Source organism: Lathyrus oleraceus, chromosome 2 (assembly GCF_024323335.1).
Source record: "Lathyrus oleraceus cultivar Zhongwan6 chromosome 2, CAAS_Psat_ZW6_1.0, whole genome shotgun sequence".
In the NCBI taxonomy this organism is placed as follows: Eukaryota; Viridiplantae; Streptophyta; class Magnoliopsida; order Fabales; family Fabaceae; genus Lathyrus; species Lathyrus oleraceus.
This window is the reverse complement of record NC_066580.1, coordinates 52,397,325-52,420,031: the sequence shown is the minus strand read 5'-3', so window position 1 is coordinate 52,420,031 and position 22,707 is coordinate 52,397,325. Positions and strand designations below refer to the sequence as shown.

Here is a 22,707-nt window from a genome sequence, read left to right as displayed (position 1 = left end):
GAAGGGTTAGGACTGTGTATCTTTAAATTACATTTTTCGGAGCTATCTTTGGCTAGGAAAATCACCTAAAATCATGTCGATTAAGCATTGAAGAGATTGATTTGCATATATTTCCAAAATACGCTCACTAATCGATTAGGAAAAGGTATAATCGATTATGTCTTAATGAAAATATGATTCTTCGGTGCTTATATACTAGACATTTGATTTGATTTGATTTGGATTTGAAAAAAAATAAGCATTGTCTTGATTGATTTCCTCTCGAATGATGGAGATTTGATAGGGAAAAGGGACATAATTGATTACACCCTTAGAGTTAATCTATTAGGAGGCATGCAACCCTAATTTTTGGCATGTCAATCTAGCTAAGGACAAAATTTAACTCAAATCGGAAAATATGTTTGTGATAAATCATTATTCGATAAGCATAAATAAGATCACTTGTTAGAGAATTTCATGAGTTTTTCAAAAATAATTTCTATAAATGAGTTTTACAATATATCTTGAGAAAAATCCCCCTCAAGAGGGAATGAGAAACCATTGTCAATTTCCCATCTTTGCGAATCGCTTGACATGAGAGTTAGCTAAAATCAATCCTCAAGATTGGCATGATTATCAAATATCCTCAATCTCCATAAGCCTCAGAACTCTTATGACACCAATAACAACAACTTGATTAATCTTTATAAGGATAATAAAAAAAATGTAAACACCATCTTTCACTTTTTATACTTAAAGTATATACATGTTTTTCACAACTTTATTAAATTTTCTTTAACTCCTTCAAAACTACAAAGTGATCCTACAAAAGCTGGTTAATTTTTATCTTTTGGTACCCAAATCTCTTTGGATCTTGGTGCATTAATGATTTTAAGATGTCTAGAATTATTTTCCATAGAACCTATAAAATAATATAACTTAGCATGGTTCCTGATGTCCGAACTTATTATAAAAATTGTACATAAAAGCAGGATAACTGGATTTTTTCCTAACATGACACGTATTTCTAAATGATCTACTAGATTTATAAGATAAGCCATTTTTATCATAGGAAACTCTTTGATTATTATATTTACCCTTAGTAAATTTTTCTAAGGTTTCACGCAAGATTAATACTTCAATTTTCAAAGATTCTCATGTTTCTCATTTTTCTAATTTTAAAGATTCATTTATAATGCTAGTGATTTCTTCACCTTGCATTTTATTGCTATTTCATAAAAATTAAATATACTCTTTAAAATAAACAATTCTATTTTATTTATTTATCAGTATCTTTACTGTTTTTAAAACTTAACTTAAATATTTGATCATAATATAGAGATGTTATCTCGGTGTTGTCATCTTCTGTTGAAGCTTTGAAGCACACATGATCTTCTTCGTCAAATTTCCTTCTTTTAGAAGATACTTCATGAGAGTCTTCCAACGTATTTTCGTGGATATTGTATAAGAGATCTCGACAAGAGTTTCTTAAGGTTGTATCATCTTCATGTGATGAATATCCAAATGATATTTCTAAACTTTCAAATTTTCTACTTGATGAAGCTTCTTTATGTTTTTTAATAGACTAAGTTTATTCAAGTCTTATATCAGATGAAGCTTCTTAAAATCCTCTGCTCAATGATAACTCCTCAGAATATCATTCACTTATCCTAACTATTCTTTCAAATGACACCTTTGGTGTTGATTTATAACTTCTTTCTTCTTATGATGAAGATGATGGCTATTATAATATTCTTAAGTCCATTCCTTCATCTTTCAACAGCTAGATCACTTCGTTGAGTTTCTCAATGATTTCCTTCTTTCCAGATTTTTCCTGAAACTCAATAAATACACTTTTATCTTTTAAATCAAAGATTGGATCATATTTATGGCACCAATTCCTGAACTTAAGATATATGTTAAATACCATAATTTTAACACGAACTCCAAATATTCCGGTGTTTAAGCACCATCTATGAAGATGACCTTCATATTCATTTGGTGTTTCATCTTCCGGGATTCGTAAGTTCATTCTTTCACGATCAATTTTAAAAAAATCTTCATAGAACATTTCAAGTGTGTCTCATACTTCCTTGCCAAAAATACAATTGAAAATTGAAGTACTCTTTGGTGCTTATAAAACTTATCTTTAATTAATTGGCTTTAAAATTGATTTTGACTTTGCTTCTATACTCTTCGGTCCAAAAAAATCAGGTTTATTTAAAACTTTATCATCAAAAAATAACTTGAATAAATGGACCATTAATAATAAAATCCCACATTTCAAAATCATTTGCTTGGATAAAAATTTATATTCTAGCTTTCCATACATTAAACCTTTTATCATCAAACGATTGAGGTGTATTCATGAAAAGACCTTTATTTAAAACATAAATGTTTGCAGTCATCATTCTACCTTATGAGACGATAAGTCTTATAACATGAGTTAGGATTTGATGCCACTTGTTAGACTAAGGACTCCTAACATAATTGGGGGTGAATTGTGGAGCTTTGAAAAAGTAATGTCTAATTAAAAAATATTTGGTAAAAGCTATCGTTTAAAACAATTTTGAAACTTGAACAAAGAGTATGCGGTAAAGTCGGAGTAACGAAGACATCAAGGCACAAAGTAAATAGACAAATAACATAAATGAAAAGAGCTAGGGATGAGAAATATGAACATAGGTTTATACAGGTTCGGCCTAACCACTTGGCTTACTCCTCTCCCAAAAAAAAATTCTTCAGCGTTTTCACGATAGATGTGAGTTTTTCACAGGATATGCCCAAGAACCTCCTGACAAGAAAACACAATATTTTATATCAGGTTAATATCATAACCAAACAAGGGTTTTTATACTAGGCACAACACCTAACCAATCAAAGATTTTAATGGAAAATCTCACAAGTCAAATGAGAGCTTTTACACCACGACAAACTCACAAACCAAGGAGATATTTTAACAAACTCACAAACCAAACAGAAACTTCCCACAAGTGATATTCCAAAAGATATAGAAAACCTTTTGCACAAATTACTATATTCCAAAAGATATAGAAATCCTCTCACTGATACTTTCACTCATAAAACACTAAGGCAATTTTGGTGACATGATATAGAAATCCTCTCACTGAACTTTAATCGTAAGCTTTATGTTGAGGAACATGTCGCTGAAATCCTCTCACTGATACTATCAATTAAAAATACTTTTAGTTGAATGTGTGTATTGCCTTAATAGTTTAAAAACTTCTCTAGTATCTATTAGAAAACTATGATTACTCAGACACGAATAAAGAGAACTGTTACACTTCCTTTCTTTCACAAATTCTGAAGTTTTAAGATCCCTGACTTGATACATAAATGATTCAACATTTCATCTAAGACTTAAATTCTTCTTTCTTAAGAGACTTGATAAGACTTCTTGATAGACACCATCATTAGAGTGATTTCTTGTCTGAGATCATCAAGTATTCCACTGAACGTCGATGGACATTAGGTGTTATCTTTAAGAGATTGACTTTGACATCTTGATCTCCTAAGTATAACAACTTGATTATCACTTCAAATGACGACTTCACCTCATAGTGTTGTCATAATCAAAACCATATAGGTGAATTGACCGCTGGAGACGTTATACTCGCAAGAACATAGATCTACAGGTGTTACCCCTAGTGTGTTGAACTTTAATCGTAAGCTTTATGTTGAGGAACATGTCGCTGACATTGTCATTCCTACTGTTGTTGCTATTGATGAAACAAGTTTAGGATTTGACGAAGATATGTAGGATGTGGTTCCTTTATCTGGACCAGTGAGAAGTCATATTCTTAAGACATTAATTCATTAAGCAAAGCCTCTGAGGAGATTATTGCTACGTCCACATCCAGGAAAAGTGTTTGTGAAGAAATCATCAAGATGTTGAATCATCAAACAGCTAGAGCTTCCTCAGCTCAGTTTGTTATTCCTAACTTTGAAAAAGATGATACGAATGTGGATCTGATTGAAGATATGTCTAGCTGCAGAGAGAATGATGGTGATGATAATGTAGATGAAACTGCCTCTGATAGTGACTTTACTACTCAATCACTGTGAATTTTTTGGAAGTTTTCTTGGTTTTTTATTGGTATTCAGGATTGATTTTTTTTGTCTGGATTTATTTGTTGATAATGATTCTACTATCCTAGAGAGTCATTCATATTTTAGAGAGATGCGGTATTTGGTTTGTAATTGTGATTTCTGTCACACCACAAATAATTGGATCTTGCAAACATCTAGGGAGAGTGTTTGAGTAAGAGTGAGGGGACATTAACTTCAAAGGGAATTTGAGTTGAAATTCACGGATAATATTAAAAAAACTAAATTGGAAGAGTTCAGATAAGACTGGTGTGTACCATTGACTACGTGAATTAGAGTTTTTCCTTTCTTTTGGACAACAACCCTTCATACGTAAAACTGAATTACAAAATTTATGTTTTTTATTTGCTATTTGTTTTAAATTATAAATCTCTTTATTGATCATCTTGTCTCTCATATTATTATTATTATTATTATTATTATTATTATTATTATTATTATTATTATTATTATTATTATTATTATTATTATTTGGAAATCTTCTTTTCCACTAGACTGAATTTCAAGATAGATTCACCTATCCCTAAGTAACTAAAAGGATGAGTCCATAGATTAATATCGTAAATAAAATATTTATCATTGTAATTAAGTCATAACCATGTTGTTAACTTAATATAAAAATTAGCAAAAGATCAACAAGAAGATTTGTCTGTTCACCAATAAAATCTTATGAAGACATTATTCATGTTAAAGTCGCAATTGGTAAAGGAGATATCAACATCTAAATATTTGTGGCTTTCTCTGATTCCACATGTTTGAATTCCATTGCCACGAATTCATTGCCATTATTGAAGGAATTGTTTTAGGCGGTTTTGTAAATTTCATATAAGCCAATTTTTTGGTTACGTTCATATAAAGTATTTGGTAAAAAAATTAGTGAATAGCATATAGATTACATATCAATTTATAAAGAGAATATATAAATTAGTTTCTATACAGCTCTAATTTTATCATGCGAGTTGATAAACTGTAAAATATACGATTTAAAGCACTAATTTGGTCTTCCTCAAAAGATTCTAAAAATTTGAGTGGTTTAATTATTACGTGATTATTTTCTTTCTAATTCACTGTCGGCAACAACGTTACGTCTGTTAATACCATGGATGAATGAAAATTCTTGGATTATTATATATTTCACAAATTGCAATGTAATTTGTCTAAATAATTGTTAACATTAAATACTGATCGCCCCATATTTGTATCCATAGAAAAAACCAAGAAGTATTAAATGCATACATATTGTTAAATTTGAAAGAGAAAGCAAAGAAGAAAAATTCAAATAAGTGGATGATACAAAGATTAAATTGTCTTTTGAAAAATTATGGATATTTTTTAATGTTAATGAAATTTAGTCAAATATGCTTCTTCGATTTTAAAAAATATATTGGAAAATACTATTCTTACATGTACATTTACATCGTATGTTAATGTACATCAATACAGTGAACAGTAAAATATTATAATAATATATTATTTTAAAAAAATGGAATTTCTTTTAATATCTTGTCGTTTATTAATCAACTTCATAATTTTATTAATTAACTTCATAATAACCTTTATTAACTAATTTCTTAGTTTTATTAAGTAACTTTTTACTTTTCATTAACAAACTTTAGTTTATCATTAAAAATTATTTTTAATATCTGAACGTTTATTAATCAACTTCGTCATTTCATTAATTAATTTTTTAAATTTAATTAATCGACTTTTTCACTACTTTAAGTCACTGTTCACGTGCACTATTTATGTATTGTTCACGTCCTGTTTATAAATATATATTTTTTTATTTTAAAAATTAACTGTTTACTGTATAAATACGGTGAACAGTAGTATATATGGTGTAAGTATTTGGTGTCAAAAAATGATGTAGGAAATTGTTTGACTTTTATTTTAAACACATCTAAATTTTTTACATCGACCGTGTATATGGGGCTGAATCGAGTTCCCATTTTTATATAACATATAAGTTGGTGACCTTCATGTTGTATATGATCTTTATATGAAAATTATGTTGTTTAATTCTTTGTATAGATCTCCTATCTTTTTAAGCTATTTATCTATTTGTGTGAAGTTTTTGTTGAGATACAAGTATTTCGTTACAAGTCTCACATTGCTTAAAAAAATGGAGGTTGAGAATTTTATAAGTGAGAAGACTCATATATTCAATGCCTTAAAATTTTGAGTGAATATATAATGTATCTCTTTCACTTGTGTGGTTGCTCTTTACCCAATGCAATTGTTGTCTTTATGACCCATCAGTAGTCTCAGAGTCGATGGTTTGAGTAAATGATTGTCTTCTTATATCAAAAGTCTTCGTGATATGGTAGTGGTTAGGCAACATGTCATGTTGAAGTTTCTGTTACGTGATAAAGGTGTCAACAACAATACAAGTGTATGCGGATGAAAGATATTCTGTTTGAGGAATGACATATAAGTGGATGAACTCATACTTGAGGCGGGTATTAAGATACAAGTGCGAGTTGAAAGTCCCACATTATTTAAAAAATTGGAGGTGAAACACTTTATAAGTGAGAGAGCCCATATACCTAATGCCTTAAGGTTTTAGTTAATATGTTGTGTCTCTCACTTGTATCGTTGCTCCCTTCATGATCTCGTTAATTTTAGGGATTAGAAGTGTTGTCTTACTAATTTAGCACAAAATAGTATGGTCATTATGAAAATTCTAGAATGATATTGTATTTATTGATAGATTTATATATTTGGATGATGTAGAAGATAAGAACATATTCCTTATTTGAAAATGATACCTAAATAGGTTTATGTCTACATCATGGGCTCTCTCTATTTGCCTCGACAATCCCATTACCTATATGAGTCAATAGCAATTTAAAAGTCTTCGACCAACTCCTTAGACATAATATTTTTGGTGTCTTCTAATGTTTTTGGTTTTTATTGATGTTGGTCCCGAAGTCAGAAATCTAACTTATTTTTTCTTTCTATTAGGATGGTTTGGTTTGGCTAACTATCTTAATTGATGTGTTGTATTTTACTTTTTCTATTTAGACTCTTCTAGTTTTTATAGTAGTAGTTTAGTTTGACACTTCTCGTGCATTCACTACAACATTTTTGACTTTAGGCAACATTTTTATTGATATAGGACCACATAAATAATTGTAGCCTAAATCCATTATTTTTATTTAACATTTTAAAAGAAAATGCATTGAAAGATCTACAATAAAGAAATAAAAAATTACAATCAATATAAAACACAATTAATAGTAATGGTGTATACCTTTTTTCACATGCGTATGTTTTGTCAAATCAAGTGAAAATATCTTTTTATATTAATTTTTAAAATATTTTTACAACTATTTAGATGCCATAATTTAATTGAATATATGTATAAAAATATTTTACCCCATTAATATATAATTATTAATCTTATCTAAAAATAAAGATTATTATTAAAATATTTAACATCGTTACTTTCTATAAGTAATATTAACATATTTAGATTATTATTATATTGCTATTATTATTTTTGTAATTGCAATAAAATAAATATAAGAAAATAATAATAATAATAATAATAATAATAATAATAATAATAATAATAATAATATATCTATTCTATATAAAAGAGTTTTTTTTAAAATTGCATAAATTAAATTTAATAACCTATTAGTACTTTTTTAAATAGGTAGAGTTTAATCAAATTATAATTTTATATATAAATTTTACTGGAGTTAAGTTTTTGTAAATTATAGATATTTATATATTATTGATATTAACTTCAGTAAAATAAAGTAAAAATCATTCGTTAATATCATTTTTAAGAGAAAGAAAAAAGTCTTCGTATTGTTACTGAGAAATCTAACATCTCCATCACTTTGCTCCGTCTTGTCCTCGTTGGCCGTTGCTCACCGTCCGCCGCTTGTCGTCCAGAACTACCGTATGCAGCTTAGTCATGATTAAGGTTGGCTTTATCCTCTCTATCTCTTCTCTTTTCTAATTTAAATTTAGGGTTTCTAAAAATACTTAAACCCTTTCTTGCAAAACTTTCAGACTTGCTCAAATTTGTCCCTTTTCTATTCAAATTGAAGTAACAAGGAAAGATACTGTTAGATACCCAAAAGTGCTTATTTGAGCTATCAAATATGGGCATCTTTCACTCCATTTCCTTGCTAAAGTGTTCGAAACTACCTTTGTGTTAGATGAATTGCAATACAATGATAAACGATCTTGGTACCTTTGATTTGTGTGTTATTGTGCAGGAATAGGGCATGAAATAATAGAAAATAAAGCCACAAGAAAGTTGGCAAAGGGACCAAAAAAGGGATGCATTCATCAGCTTGCTCGCTAGGCGAAGAGCTCGCTAGGCGAGCACCTAGAGAGAACCCAGCGAAGAGCTCCAGTATTTTACAGTAGCAAACATCAGCAAACTCGCTAGGCAAGCAGTCAGCGAAGGGTGTAGCGAACACGTCCAGACTTGGTCAAAAGCGCAGCCAGCACTCACTCGCTAGGCGAGCCATTAGCGAGCTCCCAGCGAGAAATTACAGTAGCAAGACCTCCTAAGCTCGCTGGAGCGAAGGGTGAAGTGTGTGCTTCGCCTAGCGAAGGTTTTGTTCGCCTAGCGAACATGCCAATCTGGCAAAGGTTATTTCTTTGGGCGCAGGTGCCTCAGGTGCCTCATTTTGGGGCTCGCTAGACGAGCCATTCTGCTCGCCTAGCGAGCATGACAGCTCAGTAGCGACACTATAAGTAGCAAGGGCTACTTTTTAGAGCCATACTTTTACACCTCCATACTTTTGTATTTTTTAGATGTTTTCCAGCATTGCTCTAGAGATACTTTCTGACCTAGAAATCATTCCTCTTCATCTCTTAACAATCTTTCACAAAAAGAAGGTGGATTCCCATCCAATCTCGATTATTCGACTCGGATGTTGATCAACCTTCTTCCGAAACTTGTTGACCAAGCTACCATGAAAATGAGTAGCTAAGTTCTTCATTTTGTCAAGGTTAGATGTAGATGATCATTAGCTTTGTGTGTAAATGGGATGATCTTCATTTGTAAACTCTTTAATGGTGAATATATGGTGAAAACTTTGTTTTATTGAAAACTCTTTGTGTTGGTTTATGATCGAGAGATGTTTACCAACTCTTTACCTAGGTTTTCATCCAATCTTGTTTGTTAGCTAGAGATAGTAATGAATGATTTTGTTCACCATAAGGTTGAACCAAAAAGTTGTCATTTTGATAGATTGTGTTAGAGATAAACAATGGATCAAAATGGGAAAACTCATAATGTGTGTTAGAGATAAACACATTGGGAGGATTTTGTGAAATAGTTTATCATCTAAAGGAGTTTATAAGTTTTGTTGATCGAACATATACATGCAAAGTGATCGTCGAACCCTAACTTTGGCAATATTTCTCAAATATTAAAACCAAATCTTTTACCGCATTTTATTACACTTTTATGCAAGATACTGTGACTAAAACCAAAAACCCCCTTGTTACTACGAGTTAAGAATTGAAACAACTGTCGAAAGGCGGCGATATCTCACAATCCATGTGAAGACGATAACAAAAACCCGACACTTAAAAATACAATCAACAAAATGGCGCCGTTGCCGGGGATTGTGAATTGATATTGCGAGCATCGCAATAGTTGCTTAATTTTTAGCTTTCGAATTTTTGACTTGTGCTTGTAATTTGTTTGGTTTAGTGTGCAGCTTTCGTTTTATGCGAGGGAAGATTCCTGTGGACGAACTTCTTTTTGATCCCGAGATCGAAAGAACCGCAAGGAGGCTGAATAGCAGAACGAGACGAAGGAGGCAACAAGCTAGACAACGATAAGAACAAGGAGAAAGTTCTTCTACCACACATCCACCACCGTTTATACCTACCATGGAACCACCACCACCGCCCATTTCCACTCCATGTGTAAACAGTCCAAGGAATACTGCTCAGTTTGCCAACCACACGGGAAGGCAAGCTGAGATGAAAACGGGAACTCTTAATTTACTATATGGAAGTCCATTCACCGGAATGGACCATGAAGATCCCTTTGCTTTTCTCACCAAATTTTACGAGATAGCATTGGTGGCCGGAGTTGATCAAGCTCAAGAGCTACCGTTGTTTAGAAGATTATTTCCCCACGCTTTGCTCGGCAAAGCAAAAGATTGGTACTTAGATCAAACACCAGCCGTCATGACAGATTGGAACGTGTTGGAAGAGAAGTTCATCGAAAGATTTTTCTCCCACAACCGGTTCATGGAATCCAAGACGGCCATCTCAGTGTTTTCACAAGGAACCAACGAATCATTAAATGAGGCGTGGGAAATATTCAAATCCATGCTTCGGAAGTGTAAAGGGCATGGTTTTGATGAATTGACTCAAATCCATATTTTCAAAAATGGACTTCAACCAAACTGCAAGACTTTGTTGGATGCTACCTCGGGTGGTTCTTTATTGTCTAAAAACGCCGAAGAAGCTACAGATATCATAAATCGAATGGCTCTAAATGATCTTCAAAGTCAAAGTAGAGGCAACTCTTTGAAGAAGCCGGGAGTGCTTGAACTTGGGACGAACGATGTCATTCTTGCCTAAAACAAACTCATTTCACAACAAGTGGAACTCTTAACGCAGCAAATAAAAGAGTTGAGAGAACCTTCAAAAGCTAAACAAATAGCTTGTTGTGAGCTTTGCAAAGGTGAGCATGACACCGGATTTTGTCCACCTCCCGGGTTCGAAGAAGTAAACTACATGGAAAACCAACGAGACTACCAACCGAGACAACAACAACAACAATCTTATCAACCACATCCTCAAAATCAACAACAACACTTCCAAGGGAATCAAGGGTTCCAACCTAGGAGTAATTATTACCATAACCAAGGTTATGGGGGTGGTTCTTCTAGCCGTCAAAACCCTCCCCAAAATCCTTATCAACCTCAACAACCGCCGGTCGTAACTTCAAAATTAGAAGAGACATTGACACAATTTATGCAAATGTCAATGGCTAATCAAAAGAGCAACGATGCGGCAATCAAAAATCTCGAGACTCAAGTTGGACAACTTGCTAAGCAACTAGCGGAACAACAACCCGGTCCATCCTTTTCGGCGAACACGCAAACAAATCCTAAGGAGCATTGTAAAGCGATCACGACGAGAAGTGGGAGGGAGTTGATTAGTGAGAATAAAAAAAGAGATGAGAGTGAACAAAGAGAGGAAAAGAGGAAATATTGGAGGATAATATTGATGGTGAAGTGGGGGAGTGGAGTGAGGAAGAAAGTGAAAAGAATAAAAAGAATGGTGAAGTTGAAAAGAAAGAAAGTGTGGAAATTGAGAAAAATAAGAGTGATGAAGTAATGGTGGAGGAAGTGAAAAAGAAAAGAGCGAGAAGTTCTAGAGTTGCTAAAGGAAAGGAGGTAGTGAGCGCTACTCCAATCCAAAACCTTCCTTATCCACATGCTCCATCCAAAAGGGAGAATGAACGGAATTACGCCCAGTTCATGGATATTTTTAAACAACTGCAAATCAACATTCCGTTTTCCGAAGCATTGGAGCAAATGCCCAAGTATGCCAAATTCATGAAAGACATACTTACAAAAAAGCGGAGGTATACGGAACCGGAGACCATTGTCCTAGATGCGAGCTGTAGTGCAATTATTCAAAGGACGCTTCCGAAAAAAGAGGTTGATCCGGGACGAGTTACTTTGCCGGTTAAAATTGGTGATATCTATGTCGGAAAAGGACTAATTGATTTAGGGTCAAGCATTAATCTTATACCATTATCTATTGTAAAGAGGCTTGGCAACATAGAAATTAAGTCCATCCGGATGACGTTGCAATTGGCCGATAAGTCGACTACCCATCCTCAAGGCGTAGCCCAAGATGTTTTGGTTAAAGTCGACAAATTCTTTTTCCCGGTCGATTTTATTGTTATTGATATGGAAGAGGGTGATGATGCTCCGCTCATTCTGGGCCGACCGTTCATGAAAACCGCGCGCATGATGATAGACGTTGATGACGATTTGATGAAGGTGAGAGTCCAAAATGAAGAAGTTACATTCGATCTATTCGAAGCAATGAAGCATTCAAAAGATAGAAATGATAGCTTTCGCATCGATGTGATCGGAGAGGCAATTTTGGAGGTTTCTAAGCATATTCATGAGATATCTCCTATGGAGTTAGCTCTTGACGACTCATTTGAAGTTTTCACAGCTGAAGAAGAGCAAGCTCTTGATGAATACTTAAGGGAACTTGATGGTTTAAACGAACTACAACCGTGGGAAGTGGAGGAAGAAGACTTGAAGAAGGAGGTTAATGAAGAAAAAGCGCCTATTGAATTGAAAATGTTACCTTCTACTTTGAAGTATGTATTCCTAGATGAGACTGAAGCAAAGCCGGTCATCATAAGCAACCTTTTGTCAAATGATGAAGAAGCCCGTTTGATCAATGTGTTGAAAAAAAATCAAGAAGCCATGGGTTGGACTCTTTCCGATCTAAAAGGAATTAGTCCTTCCTATTGCATGCACAAGATCTTAATGGAAGAGGATTTTAAGTCGGTAGCTCAACCACAACGCCGCTTAAATCCTACTATGAAGGAGGTTGTTAGAAAGGAAGTTGTCAAGTTGTTGGATGCGGGAATGATTTACCCGATTTCGGATAGTCCATGGGTTAGTCCTGTGCATGTGGTTCCGAAGAAAGGTGGAATTACCGTGATCCGAAATGACAAGGATGAGTTGATCCCTACTAAAGTTGCAACGGGGTGGCGAATGTGTATTGAATATAGGCGGTTGAATATCGCAACTCGAAAAGATCATTTTCCACTCTCGTTCATGGATCAAATGCTCGAAAGACTCTCGGGGCAACAATACTATTGTTTCTTGGATGGCTATTCCGGGTATAACCAAATTGCGGTTGACCCGGCCGATCATGAAAAGACGACTTTCACATGTCCGTTTGGAGTTTTCGCATACCGAAAAATGCCCTTTGGGTTGTGCAATGCACCGGCGACTTTCCAAAGATGTGTGCAAGCCATTTTTGTCGACCTTATTGAGAAAACAATGGAAGTCTTCATGGATGACTTCTCGGTATTTGGTGGTTCCTTTAGTTTATGCTTGGCAAACTTGAAAACGGTGCTTGAAAGATGTGTGAAGACCAATCTTGTGCTTAATTGGGAGAAGTGCCACTTCATGGTGACCGAGGGGATAGTGCTTGGCCATAAAGTCTCTTCAAGAGGGCTTGAAGTTGATCGTGCTAAGGTTGAAGTGATTGAAAAGTTACCTCCTCCGGTGAATGTGAAGGGAATCCGAAGCTTTTTGGGGCACGCCGGGTTCTATCGGCGCTTTATCAAAGACTTCTCAAAGGTAGCTAAGCCTTTGAGTAATTTGCTAGCTAAGGACCAGGTATTTCTCTTAACCGATGAATGTTTGCAAGCTTTTGAGACTTTGAAAGAAAAATTGGTTACCGCTCCAATTATAGTCGCTCCAAATTGGAATTTAAATTTTGAGCTAATGTGTGATGCGAGCGACTATGCAATCGGAGCGGTATTAGGCCAAAGAAAAGAGAAAAATTTTCATGTGATACATTACGCAAGTAAAGTTCTTAATGAGGCTCAAATTAACTATGCCAACACTGAAAAAGAATTACTTGCGATAGTGTATGCGCTTGAAAAGTTTAGGTCCTATCTTATAGGGTCTAAAGTCATAGTGTATACCGACCACTCGGCGATTAAATATTTGCTCACCAAACCGGATTCGAAGCAAAGGCTCATCCGTTGGATCCTCTTGTTGCAAGAATTTGATGTTGAAATCAAAGACAAGAAAGGATCGGAAAATTTGGTGGCAGATCATTTATCTCGCTTAGTTAATGTGGAGGTTACCGCTTCAGAGAAGGAAATCTGGGAAGAGTTTCCTGATGAAAAACTTTTCAAAATTCAAGTTAGGCCGTGGTTTGCAGACTTTGCGAACCACAAGGCTAGTGGTTTTGTGCCTCCCGACCTAACTTCGAACCAAAAAAGGAAGTTTCTTTCGGATGCCAAGTATTACGTATGGGATGACCCGTACTTGTTTAAGTTGGGTAGTGATAACCTTTTAAGGAGATGCGTTACTGGCGATGAAGCGCATAACATACTTTGGCATTGTCACAACTCGCCTTACGGCGAACACTATAATGGGGTGAGAACGGCCACTAAAATCCTTCAGTCAGGATTTTATTGGCCCACTATTTTCAAAGACGCACATACCCATGCGCAAAGTTGTGATAGTTGCCAGAGAAGCGATGGGATTGGTAAGAGAGACGAGATGCCTCTCCAAAACATCCAAGAGGTCGAAGTATTTGATTGTTGGGGCATCGATTTTGTAGGACCATTCCCACCCTCTTATGGTAACGAGTATATGCTTGTCGCAGTTGATTACGTTTCTAAGTGGGTTGAGGCGATCGCCTCACCCCCGTGCGGATGCGAAAACGGTAATAAATTTTTTGAAGAAAAACATATTTTCCCGTTTCGGAACCCCCCGAGTGTTGATAAGTGACGGAGGGTCACACTTTTGTAATGCACCGTTGGAAAGCATTTTAAAACATTACGGTGTATCACACAGAGTGGCAACTCCGTATCACCCACAGGCTAATGGGCAAGCCGAGGTCTCTAATCGTGAGATTAAGAGAATTCTCGAAAAAACTGTGTCAAATTTGAAAAAAGAGTGGTCACAAAAATTGGATGAAGCGTTATGGGCATACCGTACCGCCTTTAAAGCTCCAATTGGGCTCACTCCTTTTCAATTGATGTTTGGTAAAACTTGCCATTTGCCGGTCGAATTGGAGCACAAAGCCTTGTGGGCTCTGAAATTTTTAAATTTTGAAAAGGATTTGGCCGGTGAGAAACAGAAGGTGCAACTGCTTGAGTTGGAAGAGATGCGCAATGCCGCATATCACTCAAGTTGGTTGTACAAAGAAAAGGTAAAAAAATATCATGACAAAAAGCTTCGAAAGAAAGAATTTGTCCCGGACAGTTGGTCCTATTGTTCAATTCCAGGTTGAAGTTATTCCCCAGAAAGTTGAAATCAAAATGGTCCGGGCCATTTCGGGTCAAAGAAGTTAAGGAGTACGGAGCTATTGTCATTGAGGACATGGAAAAGAAGGAGAGTTGGACCGTTAATGGCCAACGTTTGAAGGTTTATCTCGGCGGTCATGTGGATCACGAGAGCTGTGCTATTTCTTTGGATGCTCCTCTGTGAGCATCGCACCGTCGAGCTTATCCGACGTTAAACAAGCGCTTGTTGGGAGGCACCCCAACATTGTAAGTATTTACAGTTTTTCTGTGGTGTCGTATTGGGATTCCAATTGTTAAAACCTGGCTGAATGTACCAGGAATGCTAATTTTGAAAAAGCAAATGCTGTCATGCTCGCTAACTGCTCGCTAGGCGAAGCAGTAGCGAGCGGATTCGCTAGTTGCTCGCTAGCCGAGGCAGCAGCGAGCGCTGCGTGGCAGCACTAATTTAATTCTCAGCAGGCCACTCTTTTGGGCCCAAATGCAATTTTTCTTTTTACCACTCTGAACTGAAGCACTCACACAACTCTCACAAACACTCTCTCACTTTTCATCTCACTCAAACCCTAAACGGTTACATTGCATTGCAAACCTCACTGTGCACTTCAAATTCAATCAATCTCTTTCACTAAGGTTTGCCCTAATTCCATTTCTTTATGTTTTAACTTTGTAAATTTCTGATGTATATGTCATTTAGGGTGAATTTGGGGGAATGGGTACATTAGATTTTGCATGTGGGTATAGATTTGCATGTACATTAGAACAATGTCGTTCTTGATAAATCATTTTGTTCTGAAATAGATACCATGAGACCTTGGGTTTTGCCAAAATTTCACTGTAAACATTGCAGAACCCAAAAACCCGTAAGATTCGCTAGCAACTCGCTAGGCGAATCAGTGGCACGCATTCGCTGCCACTTCGCTAGGCGAACCTGTAGCGAAGCTTCGATAGGTTCTCGCTAGGCGAAGCAGCAGCGACCATGACAGTAGTTGGAATTCTGGTTTTGCTTTCTAATCTGTTTTGTGTTTGTGTTGTTTCCTCTCTATGTTTTTGCAGATGGAATCCAGGTCCGGAGCTTCGAAAAAGAGAAAAGGCGGGAACACTTCCTGTCCCGTACCAATACAATTCGACACCGACAAATTTGTCGGGCCAAAGCAAGCCGCAAGATATATTGCTTTGGAAAAGCGAAAGATTTTGCCGGTAAAGAGATTTTTAATCAACCCCGAAGGCACGAACCGAACATTCGCCGGGTTGATTAACAGCAAAAAGTGGGATCGGTTAATATCCCCCCTAGAGCATTACGATATCGCAACAGTGCGTGAGTTCTACGCGAACGCACTGCCGAACGACGACGAGCCATTCACATGGACGTCTAGAGTGTCTGGCCGTCCTGTTACGTTCGATCGGGATGCAATTAACCGTGTCCTGGGTGAATCGCTCCATCTGGGAGCCGAGGAGAGAGACACCTACCACCAAGAATTAAGGCTTCACAGGGATACTGATTCGATTTTTGCTGCCCTGCTTTTGAAAGGGAAATCAGTTGAGCTGAACCCATTTGGGGTTCCCATGAGATACCATAGGGAGGACATGATTCCCTTGGCTCAACTGATCCTTTTGTTGGTTCTTACAAACATCGCACCCAAGTCTCATACTTCTACCGTGCCGATCCCAGTGGCACACTTGGTACACAACATCCTCACGAACGTCTAGATTGATGTGGCAAGGATTATTGCTTTTGAGCTGAAGTCCGTGATTGAAAGCGGGCTAAAGTCGGGGGCACGAGTGAATTGTCCCCTGGCTTTCCCTTGCCTAATCATGGCTTTGCGCCTGCAAGCAAGGGTGAGGCTACCCTCTAGGGGTCAAGTAAGGATCCCGCCGCCCATTGATGACCGATACGTGGCCAAGTATTGCAAACCGAAGAATGTAAGAAGTAGTTCAGCTGCTGAGGTTATCGGGGCTTCTGATGGTCCTGGTACTTCTACTCTAGGATCCGATCCTTTCCAGCAGGCTGTCTGCAACTACAACTGGGATTGGATGGCGGCAACTCAGCGCGCCATGCTCGATATGCACGATTCTATGCAGCTGTTACAGCTGCAGATGCGCGACCCCTCCTGAGAGCATTCTATGATGACACGTGAGCAGTTTCTGCAGCACGCTAGCTGGCTTGTGGACAGGCCTGTGTTTGGAGAGGGGGCGGGTGCTGGTGCTTCTTCTGGTGCTGCTGAAGATGATGATGATGATGATGAGGCTACCGGTTCTGAAGCCGGTAGTGATGAGGGTTATGAGTCCTTGGAGGGCTAAGTTTATTTTATTTTTTATATTATGTTTTATTTCTATTGTATTTTCAGATTTGTGTATTTTGATGTTGGTTATGTACTTTTGGGGTGTTTTGTCCCCATGAACAATTTTAAATTTTGAAGTAATGTTATTATTTATGTTTTAAATTTCGTTGTTTTAATAAATTTTTGGTTGGTTGAGTGTCAAACCTTCTAGATTGGTTGCTCCTCAAAGAAGTATCCAATGAAGGTGCATCCGAGCTTGGATGGCAATGATAAAAATAAACAAGTGAATAATGCTAAGGTACATGGTTACCTCCGGCTAGAATTTTAGAATGCATTAAGAACTTTACTCTTTTTGTAATTGAATATTGTCTTTTTGCAACATAATTGAATGAATGTTTCATCTAGGACTTAAAACCACAAATTGTGAGGAAACCTCCATTGTACACTTAAATGCTAGATTCTAATAAGCTTTGTTGATTCATTTGATTCATCTTTGTCTTTTATTATTGTGAATATGTGGAAGCAATTAGAAATGATCAAGGAACTTGTTTTCTATCGAGCACAACCAGTTCCAAATACAACTTACCTGTGAGCAGAGAGAGTATTCGTTAACCCCTTTGAGCTTAAACAGTTGAATCTCAGCTTGAAATAAAGCGAGATTTTAAAAATCTTTTTTTTACAACCCGGAAAATTTTGATAATTGTTCTTTTGCCGTAAAAAGTCAAGAGCATTCACTTAGGATGAGTAAGAAATAAGTTGGGGAGATAGAAAATGAGAATCGGTAAGTGCCACAACTCTTGAAAAACCGAGCAAGCATAAAAAATATATATATAAAATATAGAAAAGAGAAACATCTGTTTGTAAATATGATGTGAAAGAAAAGAAAAAAGTAGAAAAAAAAATGAATGCTTGCTTGGAAGAAAAATAGGGAAAAACGAAAATCGAGTTGTGAAGGTTTCAAATGAGAAACAAATGGAACGAAGTTGAGATGTGTGAATAATGTACAGTGAATGTCTCTTTTGCATCGGCAATTTCGTTTTCAATGGCCTTAGAAATGACCCTTGTTTGTTAACCGAACCAAGCTTCAACCGAAAAGTCCTTAGTGATCTTCGTGCTTCCACATTACCATTTATAATTGTTAGACATTGTATGAATTGAATTGATTTCTTCATTGTTTGTTGGAGAGTGAGATTATTCCCGCGGTTGCAAACGCGTAATTTCTTCAATCCTTATTCGAAGAGGAGAGATAGGATGATTCATTCAAGATAATATTGTTGTGGATAGATACATATTTCGCATTGCTATTAAGTTTTAGTTCTTGTGTATTATTTTATTCTAACCGTTGGAAATTTGTATCTGCTGATTCACTTGTGTTTGAGCCGTTTTATCCGATTTCGGAGAAACCTTTTTCTTAATGCAACCTCTTGTCCTTCAAGAGGCATACTGTGCTTGAGGACAAGCAAGAATCTAGTTGGGGAGAGTTGTTAGATACCCAAAAGTGCTTATTTGAGCTATCAAATATGGGCATCTTTCACTCCATTTCCTTGCCAAAGTGTTCGAAACCACCTTTGTTTTAGATGAATTGCAATACAATGATAAACGATCTTGGTACCTTTGATTTGTGTGTTATTGTGCAGGAATAGGGCATGAAATAATAGAAAATGAAGCCACAAGAAAGTTGGCAAAGGGACCAAAAAAGGGATGCATTCATCAGCTTGCTCGCTAGCCGAGGGCTGTGGCGAAGAGCTCGCTAGGCGAGCACCTAGCGAGAATCCAGCGAAGAGCTCCAGTATTTTACAGTAGCAAACATCAGCAAACTCGCTAGGCGAGCAGCCAGCGAAGGGTGTAGCGAACACGTCCAGACTTGGTCAAAAGCGCAACCAGCACTCACTCGCTAGGCGAGCCATTAGCGAGCTCCCAGCGAGCAATTACAGTAGCAAAACCTCCTAAGCTCGCTTGAGCGAAGGGTGAAGCGTGTGCTTCGCCTAGCGAAGGTTTTGTTCGCCTAGCGAACATGCCAATCTGGAAAAGGTTATTTCTTTGGGCGCAGGTGCCTTAGGTGCCTCATTTTGGGGCTCGCTAGGAGAGTCATTCTGCTCGCCTAGCGAGCATGACAACTCAGTAGCAGCACTATAAGTAGCAAGGGCTACTTTTTGGAGCCATACTTTTACACCTCCATACTTTTGTACTTTTTAGATATTTTCCAGAATTGCTCTAGAGATACTTTCTGACCTAGAAATCATTTCTCTTCATCTCTTAACAATCTTTCACAAAAAGAAGGTGGATTCCCATCCAATCTCGATTATTCGACTCGGATGTTGATCAACCTTCTTCCGAAACTTGTTGACCAAGCTACCATGAAAATGAGTAGCTAAGTTCTTCATTTTGTCAAGGTTAGATGTAGTTGATCATTAGCTTTGTGTGTAAATGGGATGATCTTCATTTGTAAACTCTTTAATGGTGAATATATGGTGAAAACTTTGTTTTATTGAAAACTCTTTGTGTTGGTTTATGATCGAGAGATGTTTACCAACTCTTTACCTAGGTTTTCATCCAATCTTGTTTGTTAGCTAGAGATAGTAATGAATGATTTTGTTCACCATAAGGTTGAACCAAAAAGTTGTCATTTTGATAGATTGTGTTAGAGATAAACAATGGATCAAAATGGGAAAACTCACAATGTGTGTTAGAGATAAACACATTGGGAGGACTTTGTGAAATAGTTTATCATCTAAAGGAGTTTATAGGTTTTGTTGATCGAACATATACATGCAAAGTGATCGTCGAACCCTAACTTTGGCAATATTTCTCAAATATTAAAACCAAATCTTTTACCGCATTTTATCACACTTTTATGCAAGATACAGTGACTAAAACCAAAAACCCCTTGTTACTACGAGTTAAGAATTGAAACAACTGTCGAAAGGCGGCGATATCTCACAATCCCTGTGGAGACGATAACAAAAACCTGACACTTAAAAATACAATCAACAGATACGAAGATCGTTTGATCTCTAACAGAAAGAGATTATAGCTTGATTTAGGTTTCAATAGTTATTATAAAAAATTATGGATTTTATAATTATTTATATGAAAATTGGGTTTGAGAATAATGAGAAAAATTGTTAGGGTCTCCTGTAAACGTGAGTATACTTGTTTATTGGAAATTTGTAAAGTTAAATTTTGTAAAGATTACTTAGCTATGTTTTTCTTGTTCCTATTTGGGAATGACTACTCTGTATTGCATTGATTCCTTCCAAATGAGTTCTCATATAGAATTGAGATTACCGGGACACCTAAAACATGGATTTCCTATTGAATTCAGAGAAAAAGTATCCAATTTCACTCATTGAAATGGATTACTACTAATTACTATTTATCCTATCTGCTCATACCATGTATTCAAGCTTCACGCACTTGAATTTTATCCTTAATTTCAATTCAAATGTCTAGTAGCTTAATTAATGGAAGGGGACAATTGAAGCAATAAGTTCTCACACTTTGAAACAACTTTACGCATTCTTTTTATAAGCATCTTTATATGCTTAATGGGGAGATTTTATATATTGTTTTCTTTATAATAACATGTTTATTATTAAATGAATCCTATGAAAACTACTTAACTTTGGAAATATCTGATACATTTGGTAAGGTTAGCAGTTCAACGACATTATTCTTTGGTGGTTTTAGGCTTAATCGACTGTGTTCCATCCTGTTTTTAGTGCTTCTAGCCTGGTTTTAGGCTTAATCGACTGTGTTCCAGCCTATTTTTAGTGCTTCTAGACTATTATTTTTTTCATTTTTGACAACTGCGTTTTCTGTGATAAGCTTTAGCTGAAGGTTTGTTTCATTCCAAAAATTCATTGTGTCATGTTCATACCATTAAAATTGTATTTTGAAAGGTCATAAGACTATACATATTTTGGTTATTCATGGATGTTTAAACCCTTGGTTGATTTTACTTTTGTATCTTTTGCAGGCGTTTACTTTGAGATTTGACAAGCACTACTAATAAATATTTTCCAATTTTATGAACTTGTGAGTTTGTTTATTCTTTTATTTTTATTACATGTATGCATTTCCCTCATGTTTGCTATTAGTGGAACTGTTTTTGTTTTGCAAATTTATTCTTGAAATTCATGGTTAAGATGCTTAAATAATTAGAAACTTAGTTGAAAATTGTGTAATAGAAAACCTGTGATCATAAAAGCCTTTTAATATTATTGTGTTGTTTAAGTTTGAATATATTTATATTGTACTTTTGTGGTATTTAAGTTGTGTTGTTTAACTATGAATATCATAATGATCTTTTCAATGTGTGAACGATGATTAGTTATTGACAATGTCTTTTAAAAACCTATTTTTGTTTTAAAATGTATACTTTATTCTCTCTCAATGATTTAGGTTTTGAGTATCACTCGTCCATTAACTAACTGGTCATTTCTTTTCATGCAGCCAAGAATCTATGTTGTAAGAAGAATGCATGGAAGTCAATTTGTTCTCCTTAAATAGGATTCCCACAATGCATTGTTCTTAAAGAAGGTCAATTTGTTATCCCATAAAATAAAGTCCAAAATTGATTTATGTGTGGAATGAAATGGAAGAAAGAAATAGCTTACAATTAATTTTTATTTATTGAAATAAATTTGATAATTTCCAATTTTGAAATAATTATTTTTTATGATTATAGGTTATAATCAAAGATGATCCTCGAGATGATGAAAGTGGTGAAGATTTGAAATTACTGAAGACAACTATACTATGTTAATTTAAAAATTTATAGTACTTGAATTGATTTTTAACATGTGTTTTTATATAAAAGAGATTCTATTATATTTCATATTATTAACTAATGTTTTCTATACATAATAGAGATTATATAACATTTCATATTACTAATTAGTATTTTTGAATAATTTAGTATTTTTGAATAATACATTAGTTTTTATATAATAGAGTATATTACAGACTTTAATATAAATGTTTATGACAAATTTAATGTTATCAATACTTGAATAAATATTAAATATTGTCTAATTGAAAAAAAAAACTGAAGTTAAACTAGGACAAAAAGTTGTGGCTTTAAGATTAAGCAACGGTTTTAAAGGGGAGTCTAAATAAAAAATATGGTTTAATCTGTTTTTTGAGAAATGTAGTCTAATTAATAGACAACAGTTATACAACGTAGCTTATTCAAAACCGCAGTATAAAATAAATTATAAAACCGTGGCCTATTTACAATCCAGGTGACGTTTTTGATTTTCCGTGGGCTAAAATAAAGAAACCATATCTTACAGG

At 35.4% G+C, this 22,707-nt stretch overlaps 1 long non-coding RNA gene across 1 annotated transcript; it reads left to right on the top strand.

Moving 5' to 3' along the window:
• The first annotated feature begins 7,893 nt into the window (after positions 1-7,893).
• Positions 7,894-22,294, top strand: LOC127118058 (uncharacterized). The gene is made up of 3 exons (XR_007802084.1): positions 7,894-8,044; positions 21,865-21,951; positions 22,100-22,294. It is a non-coding gene; the product is annotated as an uncharacterized LOC127118058 (long non-coding RNA).
• Positions 22,295-22,707: the final 413 nt, after the last annotated feature.